Source organism: Chelonia mydas, chromosome 1, assembly GCF_015237465.2.
Source record: "Chelonia mydas isolate rCheMyd1 chromosome 1, rCheMyd1.pri.v2, whole genome shotgun sequence".
Taxonomy (NCBI): domain Eukaryota; kingdom Metazoa; phylum Chordata; order Testudines; family Cheloniidae; genus Chelonia; species Chelonia mydas.
Window position 1 is genome coordinate 172,330,892 of NC_057849.1, and position 19,837 is coordinate 172,350,728.

Here is a 19,837-nt window from a genome sequence, read left to right on the forward strand (position 1 = left end):
CACCTGATAACTAATTTCTGATTTAATTGACTCACACAAAATATCTTCACTAGCAAAAATAGGACAATGCACTTTGGATGGATAGGAACCAACCTCACTCCAACTTGTAAAGGATTCTGTATTCTACCTTCTGCAATAAATCAAAAGCCAGCTTATACAGTGATATATTTTTAAACATATTTCCTAATCTATATTACCAACATTTAGATGATTGAAATTAGATATTTAAAGGTCATTTGCATCACTTATGCTTTTGTTTCCTTCTACATTTCTCTCATCATTTGTGAATTGTCAATTTTTCTACTAGCAGATTCCCATGCACTGACACTGAACTGCAAAGGTTCTATTGCAAACACTGCAGATGAAAGACCTTTTGTTTAAAAAATACATTAAAAAAAATCACTGGTTTGGGGGTTCTTTTATTTGTTCCACAAGACTTTGCAGTCTAAAAGCTACCAGTGGTTCTCAAACTGTGGGTTCGGACCCCAAAGTGGGTCATGATCCTGTGTTAATGGAGTCGCCAGAGCTGGCGTTAGACTTGCTGGGGCCTGGGACAAAAGCTCCATAATTCCTGAAGAGCCAAAATGAAGCTGTGAGTGCTCAGGACCTCTGCAAATCAAGTTACTTAATTAGGTTGCTAAATGTAGGCACTTGTTTGAATAATGTGATCAGTGTCTAACCTCTTTATGTAAGTGTATAATTTCTACTCTTGATAATAAAACAGGCAGGGATTTTTTTCGAACATGGCTTCCTTCAGCTATGCTTTCAGGGGTGAATATAACTCAGCTCTCATTTTCCCTGTACTTCTCCACTTCCCATCTTTACTGGGGCGAACGCCTCCTCTATCTGAGCTGGTCATGGCTTGTGCCAGAGAGAACTGCTCTAATAAAACACAAAGCACGCCCCTGCCAAGGGATTCATTGTGTTATCTTCAAAGTCCTCCCAGATCCTTGCGCCCCAAGATGATGATGATATGAACAGAGATCACCATGCTCCTGACAAGTTGCCAACAAATTTTCCTGCAATTTACCTTCCTATTTAAATAAGGAACGTAACTGACAACAAATATGAAGTGTTTTAATTTTACAAGTGCCATGTAAGACACATGTTTTTTTCTTAAGCACTCATAGGCTCTGTGTGATTACTCAGGGTCAGCTGGAGTACAACAGAATACATCAGGAACATGGTTGTAGGGAACATGCCTGCAATGGGAGGGACTAATGTACCCTGTTATAGCATTTCTATTGCATTTTCGTAGCTGCCAAGTTTTGTTCTGCACCGTGTATGACAGTTGATGCAAAATATTTGCAAATTACCTCATTAAGATTAAAATTACTTAAATCAATGCATCCTTCCCCAAAGAATAGTGGTTGTAGGACAGAAGAAAACTTTGCACCTTTGGGTGGTAGGTAGGTGGGTTGGAGGATGCTCAGGAATGTCTGGATATAATTGGTGGGAGGGTAAGGAGAAGTGAGGGGGGAAGCTCTTGGGTAGCTGGGAGGGTAGTTGCTGGGGCTGTTGGTACTACTGGGAGTGAGGGGGTTACTGAGAAGGTAGGTAGGTTCTGTTGGGGGTTAGGGCACTGATGGGAGATATGTGGGTGCTCGAACCGCTAGGGGTCAGTGGTCTCGGGGGTAGGGGCGGGGGTTGCTCAGACAGCTTGGACTGAAGGGTCTGCTTGTGGGAGAAGGTAACTCTTGTTGGGGGTGGAGGGTGCTGGACTCCTGAGGGATAGTTGGGTACAGGAGCAACTGAGGAGAAGGAAATTTTAGGTAGCTGGAGCTGAGTTTGCTGGGCAGATTCTGTTGTTGTCAGCTGCAGGAGTGGGGTGAGAGTCTCAGGCCAGTATAATCCCATTGACTTGTACATCTGCCCCCACTTCTACCTTCTTTCTCCAGCCACCACCACCTCCTGCCACTTCTACCTGCTCAGCAGACACCACAGCAGTCTCTAGAAGTCAAAGAGCAAAACTGGAGGCAAATGCCTGCTCCCTTCCCACAGCTCAGCTGGAAATGTGAGAATCAAGCTGGGCTGAGAGAATGAGTGACAGGGCAGCTGAACAGGTGACTGTCATGAAAGTTACAAGACACTTGGCAGCTCTACATACTAGAGTGTTTTACAGTCACTGGAGGTAGAATAGCTTTCCAGTGCATCATTAGCAACAACATTTTCATAAGCATATTGTCATGAAGCTTCTCAAGACGTTTCAACTGGCAAAAATGACTCAAGCTAGTTTAACAAATCAAATTTGGATTTAATAGGTACTGTATGAAGCAAGGTTAGAGGATAAGCTACTGTTTTGTGGTCTGTTTTTTGTTGTTTTGGGTGTATTTTATTTGTTGTTGTTGGTTACTTTTTTGATAGAGCAGAAAAGGAAAGAATTCTAGAATAATAAAAAGGAATTGAATTCAGATGGTATCTTAAGCATCCAAATAAATAGAAATAGGGATCCACAGAAATGGTTGTATCCAAAGTGCAAATAAATCACACAAGGCTATAAGACGGAGAAGGTAAAACAAATAAATGGGAATAAAAGTACATAAGGTTTTAAATTAAAATCAGAAACCCATGTGTTTAATTCTAAAGGGAACAGTGAGTGCCAGAATATTGAGTTATATGTTACTTTACTGAAGACTAGGTCAAGATCTTATCAGCTCTATTATGAAGAATGTCAATAAAAGGCTGCACAATGATAAAATGTTTAATTAAAAAAATGACCATTGTGCAACTTATCAAGTCCTTTGTACTAATCAGAAAGAGGAGCCAAATGTATTATGTTCACTGAGTTACAATTCACACTAAATGGTTCTCTCTCCTCCCACCCTCCACCCCCCATCAAATATTCTTACGATTGTGAAATCTTGGGTGGAGATAGATTTGTTTATATCAGTCTTTTGCAAATTAGTTTATGCTTATCTACCTCAGGAACACTTCAGTTACTTTGAAAATCTGAGCCTACTGTGACGGAATGAACACTTGGGTCTTGTTTGCAGCATCTCTCAGTTGAATAATTGACACACATTGGCAATTTTAAGCAACAAAACAAAGGCTTAATATTGATTCAACATGTTGATCAAAAAATAACAGGAACAACCAGATTTAACTAAGTTTTTTGTTGAAAATTTACATAGCTCTGAATGAATACCAGAACTGTCCTAAAGATGTTAAACATCTAAGCAGACAAAGTAACAAACTAAGGAGCAGAGAGAAAGGATACAGAAGCAAATGATGAAACCTGTATGGTTGGCACACATTTTGTTTTCTCCAAGGTGAAGGGGTTTTTTAAGTTATTTTTTTCATACCATGAACTAACTTAAAGGACAAGATGAGGCATGAGTGCAAGGACTCAAGAAGGATTTAAAAGTAGGAGAGCATGGTTGCTTGGTGTGCAGAAATAAAATGAGAGAGATGAAGGACCAGAAGCAGCAGAACTAAAAGAGGAGCACCTTGATGCCACCCTGGCCCTCCGTGCAAGGGGAGCAGGAAAAAGTCCAAAGCAAAGAGCTGCTACAGACGTATCATAAAGGAGACTTCAGCTGGAACACATCTCAGAGAGGCTATTCAGGACTCCCCATACACCGGGGGAAAGCTATTGAGGCCTACGCTTTAGAGGCACAAACTACTCCAATGGAAACTGAAGATTACCTAGATTTTTTCTTAATTATTGCAGAACAGAAAGCACCACAAATTACACTAAAAAATAGGAAATGTCTCTCATTGGAATGGGTACACCAACCAGGTGAGTGAGCCTCAGAGATGGTGGAATAAAAAAAACAACAACAAAAAACCCAGAATCTGGAGCACATGCAGAGTTACCACCAGAGTTTTGGTCTGATATGAAATCAAAATATCAACACTTGTGACTAGCAAAACATTGTGTGGACAGGAATGATACATGAGAGTGTCATTTAGGACAGCACTAATGTTTCTGACCATGAAGTTCTATAGGCTCAACCAGAAACTTGGCTGATGGAGAAGAGAAATGATGCAGTAGGTATGAATATTAATACCTTTTTATAGGATGTCTTATAGGACCTGAATGTCATATATGCAACAAATGTAATGGTGATGGGGTCCAATACCAATTATTTTTTTAAAGGTAGGGTAATTACTGAGAATAAACAAACACTTACCAATCCAGAAAATAAAGGTTTTAGTTAACCAAAGACATCTGGAGAAAAATTCTACATAGCAATGAAGAAGAGAGTTCAGGATCTTAGAAACAGAAGAGGAAGACCTATTAGGTAATCTAGTGTTTCCTGTGGAAGTTCCAGGTTGTTCCCTACAGTACATTTTCTAGTCTTCAAAGACCAGTCTAGTTTTAAAGTATTTCTAGCAATAGGAGAGCCACCATTTCCTTTGGAAAACGATTCCACTGTACTCTCTCTCTCCCCATCAGGATGTATTTCCTGATATTCAGCCTACAATTTTCTCTGACAAGATTGAGATCTTTAAGGATTTCTACGCGTATGTTTTTCTAACTAAGCATAGACCTCTGAAACAATTACATGCAAAGTTCAATCACAGAGAATGATCTAAGAAGCAGAATTGGTGGTGATGACATTAGGTCCTAAGGCTGAGGAAGAGGTCTGCTTAATTGAGCTAAAGAAAAAGTTCCATTGGTAGAAACCAACAGATTCCTAGGGCGAAATCCTTGTCCTGTCAAACTCGAAGGCAAAATTCCCATTGACTTCAATGTGGACAGGATTTCACCCCTATATTTTATTCACAGTGCAGTACCACACAGAGAAAGTAAAAATGAAGCATCTTGAAGCAGGGTACCTTCAATTCCTCACATTTTCCCTCACCATAAGAGCCAAGATTTCCCCCTGAATGCCAACAGAGGCAGTCAAATGAGTTCCACATGTTAGACCCTAAATGTAACATTTTTCCTTGCAATCATGCACAATGAGGACGGGCTCTCATGTGGCTTCGTTAACAAAAATGCAGCACTCAATAATTAATAAATTCCTTTGCATGAAATAGTGGATGGCAGAACTATTCTCTGGGTGACAAAATTCAGAAGTAATGACATTGCGGGCGTTAGGTACATGTAATAAAGTGGGTGTGACTTACACCCCAAGGCGGCAGAAAATGGAAAAAGCAACCAACAGCAAATTAAGATCAAATAGGCCCCCTATTTACTTATACCTTCCTGTTGGTTGCCTGACTTAATACAACACCAATCTTCTATCCTTGGCCTGCAGTTTCTCATTTACACCCATTTTCCAACAAGTCACTTACAGCACCATTTATGTCACCTTTGAATTTGGCCCTAGGTTCCTCGGCTTACGTGCTGCCAAAATTCTTAATGGAGCAGTTCCTGTTCAAGCAAACATAGTCCCTTGCAATAGATACTAAAACCTAATTTATCAATAGACAAGAAAATGGCAAACTACTATTATCTATAGGCAGCATCTCTATTCAATACACTATTTTGACCCTTATATCTTGTGGCACCATACAAGCAAATAAAATTGAATACAATTGGTGACCCAAAACCACATCCTTGGAAAAAATTCTATGAGGAAACAACACTAGCTGTGACGTTTACAGATCAAAGAACATATGTACTACTTCTGAACACACAAAAATGGATTATAGAGGCAGTTCCAAGTCAGAATTAAATAGATATAATCAAGCGCTCATGAATGCATGTAAGGACAGGGATGACCAAATGCTAGAATAATTAAAACACCTGGAAAACTTCAGCACAATATAAAATCTACAGCCAATGGAATCATGAAGCTGTGTGCCAGAGGAAGCCATTATACTCAGTGAAGTATCAAGATGAAATAGGGAACTGATCTATCAAAATGTGGGAATCACATCCAAAATGCATATATACACCCCACCATTGAACCCCTATACTGTCATATTCTCTTATGTTCCCCCATAACCCTAGAACTGAATTCTCCTCCTACACTTGGCTCTCTCACCATGTAACACCATGTCCCCGCCCTCTACCCCCAGTTTCACAAGCTCTCGTTTTATAACCTCCCTCATTCTCCCCAGCACCTGCCTGCTCATTATATCATGTTGTGGTAGCAACCAATAGGACTGAGAATCCATTATGGTACGTGCTATACAAATAAATAGGAAGCACATTTCCTGCCCAAAACAGCTTACAGATTCACAACAAAGCCAAGACTCAACAAATGAAACAATAGGATGGAAATGGGGGGGGGGAGACAAAGATAACACCAGTAATGTGTGTTTCCATAAACTAATCGTATGCACAACTTGACGGCGCTGAATCCTTAAAATTATAAAGTGTGTTTTACACTGTAACCACGAGTGGGTGCACCATGCTGGTAAAATCTTAATGTGATATTTCTGCAGCTATGTAATGTATAAAACTACCAGAAGCTAAACATGTTTTAAGATGTACTAATCACGGGGGTTACAGCCACCTATTTTTCTCTCCAAAGGAAACAATCCTCTCATTCGGCCCCAATTCTCCCTTCTGTTACACGGTTGAGTTACAACCTTGTAAAACTGATGTAGCAGAGTGGAGAACCAGGTGCCTGAAGGCCCAAGCATCCTGACAGCTTGGAAGTCAGGGCAGCATTTTAGACATACCTTTTCCATTTTTAATGTCTGTTGTGGTCCATGAATTGTCCCCTCAGCTGTAACTCCGTGGTGACACTCCAGCATACACTCTGCTGGCAGTGTCACATGTACCACGGAGTAGCAATGGAGAATGGAGCTTGCCTATAGCTGTAAGATATCTACTGTTATGACCAAAGTAAAATTCATATTTTACTCTTATTTCTTATTGAGTAGAAAAATGAATATGAAGAACCTTAGCAAACCATGAACTGCTGGAAAAGAATGGAACATACCTTGCCCCCACAGACAGGTTCAATTCTCCAATTATAGTCAGTGCTGCATGTGACATCACCAGCAAAGCAAGGTGTCATGCTGAACAGGCTCTGGCAGTTCCAGGGAACAAGTACTTCACAGTCTGCAACAGAAGAATGAAGCATAATTCCACTCAGAATGGGGATTCTGTAAAAACTGTATTGCACAGTTCCAAGATTATTGTCTTTCAATGACCCCACAACAAATCTATTCAGTTTACAAGTAGAACAATATTTTCTCTAACTCTCAGCCCTGAAAACTCAATTGGTGATCTGAGAATTATACTATGTTTTTATGGCTTGTGCATCATCAGCAATAGTCCTAACCCAATTCAGGAATATTATAAAATGACTGCCATAAAAAATTTGACAATTACCATTGACAGGTAAAATTCACTTTATCTTGGCATTTGCCCCTTGCTTGTATTTATAATGTACTTAGTATGTAGTGGAATATTGACTAGGGTCCCGATAAAATCGGGACTGTCCCGATTTTTAGTTCTTTGTCCCGCGTCCCAACCGATGCACGGTCAGGATGCCATTTGTCCCGATATTGCGGCTTGCTGCTCCGGCAGGTTTTTTTTTTATTCTTATTTTTTTGCTTCCCCTATGTGTCCCAATATTTTGTCCATTTCATCTGGTCACCCTAATATTGAATGCCATGGTAACAGTTTCAAAATGCTGCAGTAATTGAATGGTGACCACTATAGACATAGTTATTGCACAACTGAGCTGAAGGCTACACATATCAAGATGAAGATTACGTTATTGGAATTTAGTTAATTCTCTTGATGATGAATGAGCCAAAATGGAATCCTGCTCCTCCTCCTAAATCTGCAACGATTTCTATAGAACAAGCAGGAGTAAAAAAGTAGAGCATAAATGTGTTTTTGTTACTAAGGGGTAAATAGAGAGGTTGTAGAATACAGAGAGGCAATCTGCTGCCTTCACACAGTTACTTTTCTGATTATCAGTGGATTTCAGGCCAAATTCAGCCCTGGATGTAAGTGGACACAACTCCAGTTGAATCAATGGAGCTGCACCCATATATGCAATGGCTTAATTGAACCCACTATTGTTTAAAATACCAGTGTGTTCACAGACTCCTTAACCTCTTTATTTGGAGCACTAAGATAATAGCACTGAAGTTCTGGAAGCTTTTTAAATAAAATGTGCAGACCAATCTTAAAAGGATATTATTCTAATGCAGAAGGGGAAAAAATACGCTGAGAATTTTCTGGAGTTTTATTTCTACTTTGCTTTGCTAAAAGAACTTCAAACATCTCTCATATTTTTATTGTTAGGCTTGTGAGCCACGTATATACCTACACGAGGTACGTAAATAATCTCCTTTATAAATTACACCTTGGATAATAAAATGATCATTGCACGAATATTACTTTATTTTTCAACTGAAAATAATGTACACTTACTGTCAGAAACTACAAAGCAGTTGATTCACCATGGAATACATCTCTTTCATTAACATCCAGTTCTTTACCTTGTCTGGGCATCCATACTTATGTTATAAGAGGACAAAATCTATAGAAGTATGGTCCAAAAAGTCAGCTAGGTATATACTGTAGTTGAGCTAGTCCATAGAAGTAAAGAAGTCATTCTTTGGTAAATTGTATCCTCTATATAAATTCCCCGTCTCCCACCACAAAAATCCCTATACACAAAGCGACATACAGTTACAATTACTGGGCTTCATCTAGCTACTTGCCCAATGCTGTTAACCCACGATATGCAGATTTAAATGCAATCAGGGACTGAATTAGTTTCAACTTTATGGGATAAACTCAAATTTCGCGCCTCAATTGGTGGCCTATCAATCAGAAGCTAAATACTTATACAGTGGTTACAACGTCACCTTCACATTCTCTGCAAAAAGTTCTCCACAGTGTTGACATGATGAGTGAGGAGGCACATTTCTAGCTACAGACATAAAGTTTATGGTGGTAATAAAGAAAAATATACGTATTAAATATCGCTACAGTCAGGATACCTAGCATGACTCAAGTCCCTATTAATTTTCACCATCACAGTTAATCTGCCTAACATGCATAGGAGAATAATTTGAAACATATGTCCCTTGTATTGCTGGCCCCAAAATGCCGAGCTCTGTACTTTGAAGGGACAATAATTTGTGTAGAATACCTTAGGAAATACAGCAGTGTCACAGAACTTGGGTCTAGTTTAAGTATGCTGAAGTAGGGAGTCATTGACATGCTCTGCCTCACAACCGAACCTGCCCATCTCTTAATACATATCTAACACAGAACCCAAAACAAATAATAATACAGCTGACATGATAGCTTTCTCACCATTACCTGTGAAAAGAACTTTAGTTATTTTAAAACTAAAATTAAGAGAAGCAAGTCTTTGGTGATGGTTGTTATATTGTACAGATCTATGGAAGTCATCATACTTTGGAGGCTTACAACTAGATATATATGGGAACAGCATTTTCCATTCCATGAAAAAAGTTGAGATTTTGGGGAAAAAAATAAAAATCTGAATTGAAATGAAAAAAAAAAACTCAACATTTTTCACAGAAAGAAAAGAGAGAAAATTCTATTAGGGGAGAACCAAAATGGATTTTTTTGGCTTATCAGCTATTTGCCTGGAGGGTGAGCAGGCAGGCTGTCCAGCTCTCCAGTCTCCCCAGCAGCCTCCTGGCAGACTGTTTGCCCAGACTGCCAAGCAGCCAAGGGAGTCAGGGAAAGCAGGCAATTAGCTTGCCTGCCTGGTTTCTCTTGAAACTTTTGATTCAGTCAAATAACCATTTTCCAACCAAAAAAAAAAAAAAATGTTCTATCAGAAAATTTTCAGCCAGGTCTAGTTAGAACAGAAACTACTTAACTACATATATTATATTATGTATGTTCTGATCATCTATTTTAGGGAGGAAATAGGTTTGCTATATTATTTAATGTTCTAGGATTTGCTGAACTCTGATCTATAGGTCATCATTAGCCAAGGACTGAAAGAGCAAACAGAAATGCACTCTGGTACTTCGAGTGCAGAAGGTGGGAGCCTACAAGGATTCTAAAAATTAATACTGGCCACTCCAAGCTTGGATTAAACTCCCAAGGTCACAGATTCTCTCTGACCTTGGATTGGTAGATGCTGCCACCACCCAAGTGCAGAACCCCTTTGAGAGCCCAGGAAGGCACACTTGGGAATTCCTTCCTGTGGGATACCTTAAGCCCTTTCACCCCCCTCCATTCTGGGGAAGAGCTGAGAAAGAAAAAAAAAAGAAATCAGCTGTTGCCACCAGCTAATTAAACAACATGTGCACAAATCTCTTAACACATAAAAATCCAATTCTGTTATTAAAAAAGGTAAATTTTATTAATTAAAAAAAAGGAAGAAAATACATCTGAGAACTAGGCCATTGCTAGATTTTAAAAGTGCAACTACAAGGATTAAGCACCAAGAATAGCTTTCTTGAGGTCCATCTTAAAGGTTGCAAGCAAAACAAAAGCACCTGGGGTTAGCACAGAGGAAACCACAAGCCAAAACGAAATAAAAGGGATAAACTTAATCGCGTCTTCCTAGACATTTCTTGATCTACTTACTTATCTGGGGTTTTTAAATAAGTAGTTTCTAGGTATGATACTGATGATTTTTTCATACCTGGCCCAAAATTCTTACAGCATAGCTGTTGCCCTGTCCGCCCCTCTCCAGGAGAACAACAACAGACAGACAAAAGGGAGTCTTTTTTTCAATTTTAAAAAGTTCTAGCGTTCCCATTGGCTCTTTTGGCCAGGTGCCCACTCACTACCTTTTACCTCTGCATAGCAGTGAGACTTTTTAGCCCTTTACAGATAGAGCAATTAGAGAACAGCTACTAAGGGGGATTTTATAGCTACTGGCTGGATGGATGTCCATAAAAGGGAGCTATCCCCCCCCCCATTTTATTTATCACAATGTTATGATAATCTATTTTAGGGAGGAATTAGGTTTGCTATTTTATTTAATTTTCTAGGATTTGCTGAAGTATAATAGGGTGCTAGAGGTCATCATTAGCCAAGGATTGAAAGAGCAAACAGAAATACATTTTTATTTTAGGGAAGTGCGGTAGGAATTTGAAGTCGTCAAGAAATTTGAATGCCCCAATAGTTTGCATCCTTATGTAAAAATGCTAGAAAATGTAATTAGAGATGAAACCAAGAGAACTGTTTGAGGACGGAGCCATTCAGCAACAGAGTGGCTTCCCACCCGGCCAGGGGCTCATTCTCCTCTTTCTTGCTGCCCTGGCCAGAGATCGTTTCTCTGTCCTGCAAAGACCAGATCTTTCCCCACACCTTGTGCCTGCAGGAATAGGGTGTCACCAGCACCGCGGATATGCAGGGAGCCCTCTGCACCTCTGCTGTCACAACCCTGCTCATTCACTCACTCACCAGCCACGAGTGTAGGAGTCACGCCCAGGCAGGAACTGTTCAGCAACACCTCGGCCTCCTTCTTGCAGTCCTGGCCAGGGTCACTGCTGCAGCAGGTGAGGATCACAGCCTCCCCTGCACCTTGTGCCACGGTGCCTTGGGCTCCACTGTCAGTGCTGTGAGATTCCTGAAGCCCACCTCACACTGCTGTCTTAACCCTAGCCCCAACCCTTTCCTCCCCGCCACCCCCCTTAGTTTCCAGCAACTGTAAAAACAAAATAAAAAAAATATTTAAAATAAAAATATATATTAATTGTAGAAAAATTGAATTCTGCCAGACCTAAGTATAAACAATCTACAAGTATTAGTTGAAATGTCTGTAAATATTTCTCATAAACAACAATTATGTGACAGGCCTTAGGTGTTTCTCCCCCAAACTTCCACATTTGTGGCTATTATAAAATATTGAGGAAATATGTATCTCGTGTGGTGTCCCTAACCTCTGACTGCCAGAAGCTGGGAATGGGTGACAGGGGATGGATCACTTGATGATTACTTGTTTTGTTCATTCCCTCTGGGGCACTTGGCATTGGCCACTGTCGGATGATCAGATACTGGGCTAGACAGACCTTTGGTCTAACCCAGTATGGCTGTTTTTCTGTATGTACATGTGTGGACACACTTCCCTCCAACTCTCTCGCGGGGGAAGTCCTCAGCCCTTCTTGCAATTCAAAAGATATATATGTCCCTAGAGCTTCTTACAGCTAGCACAAGATGGCAGTGCCACGGACTCCTTCAACTCTTCCAGTCAAACTCTCACAACCAGCGGTAACTTCCAGTGCCTTTCTCTGGCGCCCAGTGAGACAGGGAGTACATCATCTCTGGATCCAAAAGGATTAGTAAAGTCTCTGAAGACACACACCTCACAGTGGACAACAGCAAACATGATTCAGCTACTGAGTTCTCCAGGCTGTCTCCAATTTCCCATATTTATAGCTTCCCCCTTGCTGAGCTCCAATTGGCTCAGCCTTCAGATGGTGACTAAGGGTGTGTCCTGCCAGGTGGCTTGCCCACAACAAAACTTCCTATATAGTTGAAAACAGTTACTAACCATGCGAACAGAAGAAAAATTGATGTTTTGCAGCAAATTTTGAAGCATTTTTGCACTGCAGTAGACTTTTCAATTTGAATTAGTGCTACAGTACAATATTGTAAAAGGCATTTAAAAATATTTTGAATGAAGCAAAAACTCTTGCCGGACTGGGTGATTGAGTGCCTTAATGTCCATTTAAAAATCCAGTACACAAAAGTGTTCATACTGCAGTGATGGAATTCAAAAACAGGAAGTGGAATGAGGTCAGAAAGGCAAAGACATGGAATTATTAATTTTAACCTACCCTGCCCAGCAGACCTTAAACAAACTGATGACTTTTGGATTTACCATCATCCACACTGCGAAGATATGTAACTGCGTACTCTGGATATTTCTAAATGTGAAAAAAACTGATTGTTTGCAGATCTTAAACTAATGTAGTGACTAAATCAGAATCCCACAGCCTTTCATTCAGAATTCAAGGAGTACTTGTGGCACCTTAGAGACTAACCAGTTTATTTGAGCATGAGCTTTCGTGAGCTACAGCTCACTTCATCGGATGCATAGCATATCGTGGAAACTGCAGAAGACAGTATATACACACAGAGACCATGAAACAAAACTTCCTCCCACCTCACTCCCCCGCTGGCAACAGCTTATCTAAAGTGATCATCAAGTAGAGCCATTTCCAGCACAAATCCAGGTTTTCTCACCCTCCCCGCCCCCCATACAAACTCACTCTCCTGCTGGCAACAGCCCATCCCCCTTTGAAACCCCTCTTTATAATGCGCATGATAATCAAGGTGGGTCACCTCCAGCACTAATCCAGGTTTTCTCACCCCCCCCACACCCCCCCCTTTCCAAAAACCACACACACAAACTCATTCTCCTGCTGGCAACAGCTCATCTTACAATGTGCACAGCAATAATCCAAGTTTAACCAGAACGTCTTGGGGGGGGTTTTGCAGGAAAAAAACAAGGGGAGACAGGCTACCTTGCATAATGACTTAGCCACTCCCAGTCTCTATTCAAGCCCAAATTAACAGTATCCAATTTGCAAATGAATTCCAATTCAGCAGTTTCTCGCTGGAGTCTGGATTTGAAGTTTTTTTGCTTTAAGATAGCGACCCTCATGTCTGTGATTGCGTGACCAGAGAGCTCGTTCACCTGCACATCCACCAATGTGATATATGCCATCATGTGCCAGCAATGCCCCTCTGCCATGTACATTGGTCAAACTGGACAGTCTCTACGTAAAAGAATAAATGGACACAAATCAGATGTCAAGAATTATAACATTCATAAACCAGTCGGAGAACACTTCAATCTCTCTGGTCACGCAATCACAGACATGAGGGTCGCTATCTTAAAGCAAAAAAACTTCAAATCCAGACTCCAGCGAGAAACTGCTGAATTGGAATTCATTTGCAAATTGGATACTATTAATTTGGGCTTGAATAGAGACTGGGAGTGGCTAAGTCATTATGCAAGGTAGCCTGTCTCCCCTTGTTTTTTTCCTGCAAACCCCCCCCCCAAGACGTTCTGGTTAAACTTGGATTATTGCTGTGCACATTGTAAGATGAGCTGTTGCCAGCAGGAGAATGAGTTTGTGTGTGTGGTTTTTGGAAAAGGGGGGGGTGTGGGGGGGGTGAGAAAACCTGGATTAGTGCTGGAGGTGACCCACCTTGATTATCATGCGCATTATAAAGAGGGGTTTCAAAGGGGATGGGCTGTTGCCAGCAGGAGAGTGAGTTTGTATGTGTGGGGGGGGGGGGGAAGGGTGAGAAAACCTGGATTTGTGCTGGAAATGGCTCTACTTGATGATCACTTTAGATAAGCTGTTGCCAGCGGGGGAGTGAGGTGGGAGGAAGTTTTGTTTCATGGTCTCTGTGTGTATATACTGTCTTCTGCAGTTTCCACGATATGCTATGCATCCGATGAAGTGAGCTGTAGCTCACGAAAGCTCATGCTCAAATAAACTGGTTAGTCTCTAAGGTGCCACAAGTACTCCTTTTCTTTTTACGAATACAGACTAACACGGCTGTTACTCTGAAACCATTCAGAATTCAGTGACCTGACGGCTATTACCACATTATATGCCATTGAAAGTGGTAGCACATGATCTGGCAGAGATCCTGCAGCATGACAGCACCAAATCAGTGAGTTCTCTTCTCCCTGTTTGATATTTGTCCTCCTCATCTCACACCTATATTGGGCCTAATTCCTGTCTCTTTCCCTGCCATCCAAGTCTCAGCAGCTGGGTGTGACATAGGGAGATTGTATGGAGTTTGGTAAGGAAAGAGATCCAGATCATGCAGTGGAGGATCTCTGCTGCCAGCTCCTCATCCTGCTCAGCGAGGACAGTGGAGAAGCAGAGCTGCAGATCCACCTGACCCATGCCTGCTACTCCTCTGCCATGCCTCTCTAAAACCCTGCTACATAGGGGCCTCTGGGGAGCCCCCAGACAGCTGGCCTCTGCAATGTGCAGCATGGACAAGCCTTATATGGGAGCTTTTCAAATCCTCCCCATAACTTCTCATGCAGACACACAGAACCACCCTCTTGGTTCTATTGCAGCTGAAGCCCACCATGGCCCCCCTGTGCACTTTACTTCTTCCTGTGTTCGTTTCATTAGTGGTCTTTTTCCATCAAGACAGAAGCAGCCATGCATCTAGTCCCAGAAACAATCTCTCCATAACCATTCCCCACCACCCATCTTCTCTCCACAAACTGCCACTTTCTTTTCACACTTCCAAGCATCTCACTCTCGACACAGTTTTTTACAAGCTTAATTGACACCACACAAGTAATTTTAATCTGTTTAAAGACAACTCATTACATATTGACCTCTCTAACTACAATATGATGCCTAGCCTTTTACCAGTGTGCTTCCTTCCTCAAATCTTATTTCAGCACTATAGCTCCACTGCAACACCAACTGGCTTCCAGCAGAAACCACTGGGATGGATAAGTTGGCTCCCTAGAGCCCACTTGATCTCATTAGAATTGGCCGCCTGATGTTTTAGTGAGATTTTGTTAGACACACAGAAGCCTTTAGATGTAGGTGCCCCATTAAATAATCATTCTTATAATCTGGCATAAATGGCTAACGGGAGGAGAGAGGGAGCCAAGTAAAAGTGCAGTTTTACAGGTTACAGGAAAGTAGGAGGATGAATTGTCTACTTGGGATGACTTGAGCTGTTAACTGGTGATAGGACACTGTTGCCCGGAATTTATAACTAACCTGCAAAGCAGCAGAGGCCTAAATAACCCATATTTTTAAGACACATGCCCCAGATGTTGGCAAGACAAAACCTGTAAGGTAATACATCACCTATTTGTTATATCCAATATAAGAACCTTTATAGTTCTATATTAAAAGCAGATTTGTGAAAAGGTCAGATACTAGGGTAATAAGGGCCACATAAATAGATTACATCACAATAGATACATAGATTTTTTTTAAAAAGTATGATCCCATTTTAGCACAGCAAAACAGAGAATTTTTTTAATCACAATCTTTCTAGCACTAAAAAGATTATGCTCTAAATGCTACTTTTTACTGGTCTTTGAAATTGTTATAGAATAAAAGTTTCATATGCAGAAAGATTTGTCTCCGTACCAAATACATATATAACATAACATTTTTGAAACAGGCCTGTTCTCTGATGCTGCATTCCATACCAAACCTTTTGTTCTTAACCTTCTAAATGGAGTGGATCAACAGGAAATTCAAAATATCCTTATCCAATTCTATGATTAGGAAATATAATTGTTGAGGGGTGGGAGGGTCAATGCCACTGCAAGATCATTGAAGATTTTATAATTATAATGCTATTACAGTTGAAATTAAGATTTCACTTTCATTTTAAACCATTATTGTTAAGAGTTTCTAATAGGGCTGCAAAAAATTACAAAAATAATCACAATTAATCATGAGATTAAAAAATAGCTGTGATTAGTCACAGTTTTAATTGCGCTTTTTAATAATAATATAACACCAATTTAAATGTATTATATACATATTTGGATGTTTTCCTACATTTTCAAATATATAGATTTCAATTACAACACAGAATACAAAGTGTACATTACTCGCTTTATATTATTTTTATAACAAATATTTGCACTGTACAAAAGATAAAACAAAAGAAATAGTATTTTTCAATTCACCTCATACAAGTACTGTAGTGCAATCTCTTTATCGTGAAAGTGAAACTTACAAATGTAATTTTTTTTTTTGCATAACTGTACTCAAAAACAAAAGAATGTAAAACTTAAGAGCCTACATATTGAAGCATGAAGGGGCATACCAATGTTTAGCATACCTGACACATAAATAGCTTGCAATACTGGCTACAACACTGCCATGTGAATGTCTGTTCTGACTTTCAGGTGACATTGTAAATAAGAAGTGGCAGGATTATTTCCTCTAAATGTAAGCAAACTTGTTTGTCTTATCAACTGCCAGAACAAGAAGTAGGACTGAGTAGACTTGTATGAGGTGAATTGAAAAACACTGTTTCTTTTGTTTATCTTTTTTACAGTGCAAATATTTGTAATAAAAAATAATAATACACCTCTACCCCGATATAACGCGGTCCTCAGGAGCCAAAAAATCTTACCGCATTATATGTGAAACCACGTTATATCGAACTTGTTATGGAGGGCCAGGTAGGGAAGGCTGTGCCTCCCCAAACAGCCTGGCCCCGCCCCCTCTGTGACCCCCACCTACTCCCTGCCCCCTGACTGACCCCTCAGAACCCCCGACCCATCTAACCCTCCCTGCTCCCTGTCCCCGACCGCCCCCACAGACCCTCTGCCCCTTGTCCAACGCCCCAGCCCTGGCCCGGCCCCCTTAACATGCCGCTCAGGGCAGCGTGTCAGAGCCAGACACGCTGCCACCATAGGTGCTGACTCATGGGTGCTCCGGGGCTGGAGCGCCCACAGAGAAAAATTGGTGGGTGCAGAGCATGCACAAGCAGCTCCCCACCCCGCCCCCAGCTCACCTCCACTCCGCCTCCTCCCCTGAGTGCGCTGCCGCTGCTCCACTTCTCTCCCTCCAAGGCTTGCCTCAAATCAGCTGTTTGGCGTGGCAACCCTGGGCGGGGGGGGAATGCGGAGCGGCGGGGCGCTCGGGGGAGGAGGTGGAGCAGAGGTGAGCTGGGGCGGATAGCAGTTCCTCTGCGTGCCCCCCCTCCCGGTTACTTGCTGTGGCCCTCCCCATGCCCAAGCCACCCCCCCAGCCCCAGCTCACCTCCACTCCGCCTCGCCCTCCTCCCCTGAGCGCACCACCGCTGCTCCGCTTCTCCCCCTCCCTCTCTCCCTCCAAGGCTTGCTGCGAATCAGCTGTTTGGCGCGGCAAGCCTGGGAGAGAGGAGAAATGGAGCAGCGGCGCGCTTTGGGGAGGAGGCGGAGATGAGCTGGGGCAGGGAGCGGTTCCTCTGCGCCCACCTCCCCCGGTTGCTGCAGCCCTCCCCGCACCCCCCACCACCCCAGCTCACCTCCACTCTGCCTCTTCCCCTGAGTGTGCCGCCACTCTGCTTCTCCCCCCCAAGGCTTGCACAAGCCTGGGAGCGAGGGGGGAGCAGGGGAAATGCTTTACCATGTTATATCCGAATTCGCGTTATATCGGGGTAGAGGTGTATAAAGTGAGCATTGTACACTTTGTATTCTGTGTTATAATTGAAATCAATATATTTTAAAATGTAGAAAAACATCCATAAATATTCATAATAAATTTAAATTGGTATTCTATTATTGTTTAACAGTGCAATTAAAACCACGATTAATCATGACTTTTTTTAATCTAGTTAATTTGTTTTGCATTAATCACATACATTAACTGAAATTAATCGACAGCCCTAGTTTCTAATCAATATTGGAAAATAGTCACAAACTTTCCCATGCTAGGCACAAAGGATAAAATTTTCAAAAGTGCCTAAGTCCCACTGAAAGTCAATGGAACTTAAGCACATAAGTCACTTAAATGCTTTTGGAAATTTTATCAAAAGCCTAACTCACCTAGCACTTACCCTCATAAAGATGGTCACTTGCCTTTGAAAAAAAATATATATATATTCACACTGAGCAAGTGGAAAAAGACTGGTTATAAAATTTCTCAAAAATTTCTTTTTAGGCTGAAATTTCTCATATTCTTCCCAGGCTCAGCAGCAGCTTTTGTTTGTTTGTGTGAATCTGGGAAGGTGCCATAAAAATCAGCTTTGGCTAATTATAAGTCGTCTGAATAGGTATGAAAAATATTTTTATTTAAGACATTTTTCAGAATCTTTTTTGCATTCATAACTCAAAAACAGCTTTTTAAACACTTCAGATCTAGGTGGCAGCTCAGGGATGTGGAATGCTTATTTAATAGCATATGGTCCAGGAATTTACCTTGTTTAAAGAAAACTGGTTTTGAAATAAAGTTTTGGATGTTTAATAACATTATACTGAACCTTCTTTGTGCTGCCTCAGTCCCCAGGGCTACTCAGAATCATGCCCCCTGGCTTTCCCCCTATGCCAGAAAGTGGGAGGATGGGATCAGCTGTGTTATCTTCTTGTCACCAGGGGACTGCCCCACATCTGGAGAATCTTCAGCTAATCTGTTAGTGTGCTTTACTGCTCCTTTCTTCCACCAAAGCAAGGCCAAAGACATGGCCCCCAAATACGTATAGGGGTAACTACTTGAGTGCACCGAAGTGAACTTCAGCATACAATCGTCCTAACAACTGATTCTATTTAAATTTGCAGACAGACGAGGGGATCTTTGTAAGTATCAGAAAACAGGCTTACTTGAGAGTCTTTTACTCATGGTAGACATGGCTCAGTCTGACCCCTTTACTAAAACATTAATCCTCCTTACATTTTAAACTCATTTCCTGCACCTGGTGTCTGACAGCATTTCTTGAAATATATTAAACAAAACTGAAATGCGGCAAAACTTAACATTGCGCAATAAAGTTGTTTTTTTCTCTATCTGAAGCATAGCTAAAAGTCTGTAAGGTGATCGGTGGCTTAGGGTGAGAAAGTTATAACTTTATTCTGGTATGTTTAGCCAATGAATCCTAGCAATCTGCTAAATTCAAATCACTGATAAAGTCAGTAATTAAAACTCCAAAGATGAAATGCGGAGGGATGTAATAAATGTATGCTGGAGGTGATATTAAGAGACAAGCCTTGTGCATCCTCAGGCACTTGTTATCTCTAAGCTATGAACAATTTTATTATTTTTACAGAATGCACTGACAAAAAAGCAATAAAACAGTATGCATGTTACATTTAAGTGTTTTTCCTCCCAAACTGCCCTTTATCAAGGGAATTAGAGAAACATCATAGTGTATCTAACTGTTCCATATCTTTACTTTTTCCACTGTATGTTTGGTCATGAAATCACTCTTTTCACATCTTACTCTTTACCTATTTAATCTTTCTTATCTGGTTAAGCTTTTACAACAGACTCTTACTTTTACAACACTGACAGCATCTGAGCC

The 19,837-nt window shown here is 41.1% G+C and overlaps 1 long non-coding RNA gene across 3 annotated transcripts in view; it reads right to left on the reverse strand.

Moving 5' to 3' along the window:
- LOC114020167 overlaps positions 1 to 19,837 on the reverse strand; it is a 324,008-nt gene that overhangs the window by 242,643 nt on the left and 61,528 nt on the right. For all 3 annotated transcript variants that reach the window (XR_006287984.1, XR_006287985.1, XR_006287986.1), the window contains exon 4: positions 6,846 to 6,967. This is a non-coding gene — a long non-coding RNA (uncharacterized LOC114020167). The remainder of the gene's footprint in view (positions 1 to 6,845; positions 6,968 to 19,837) is intronic.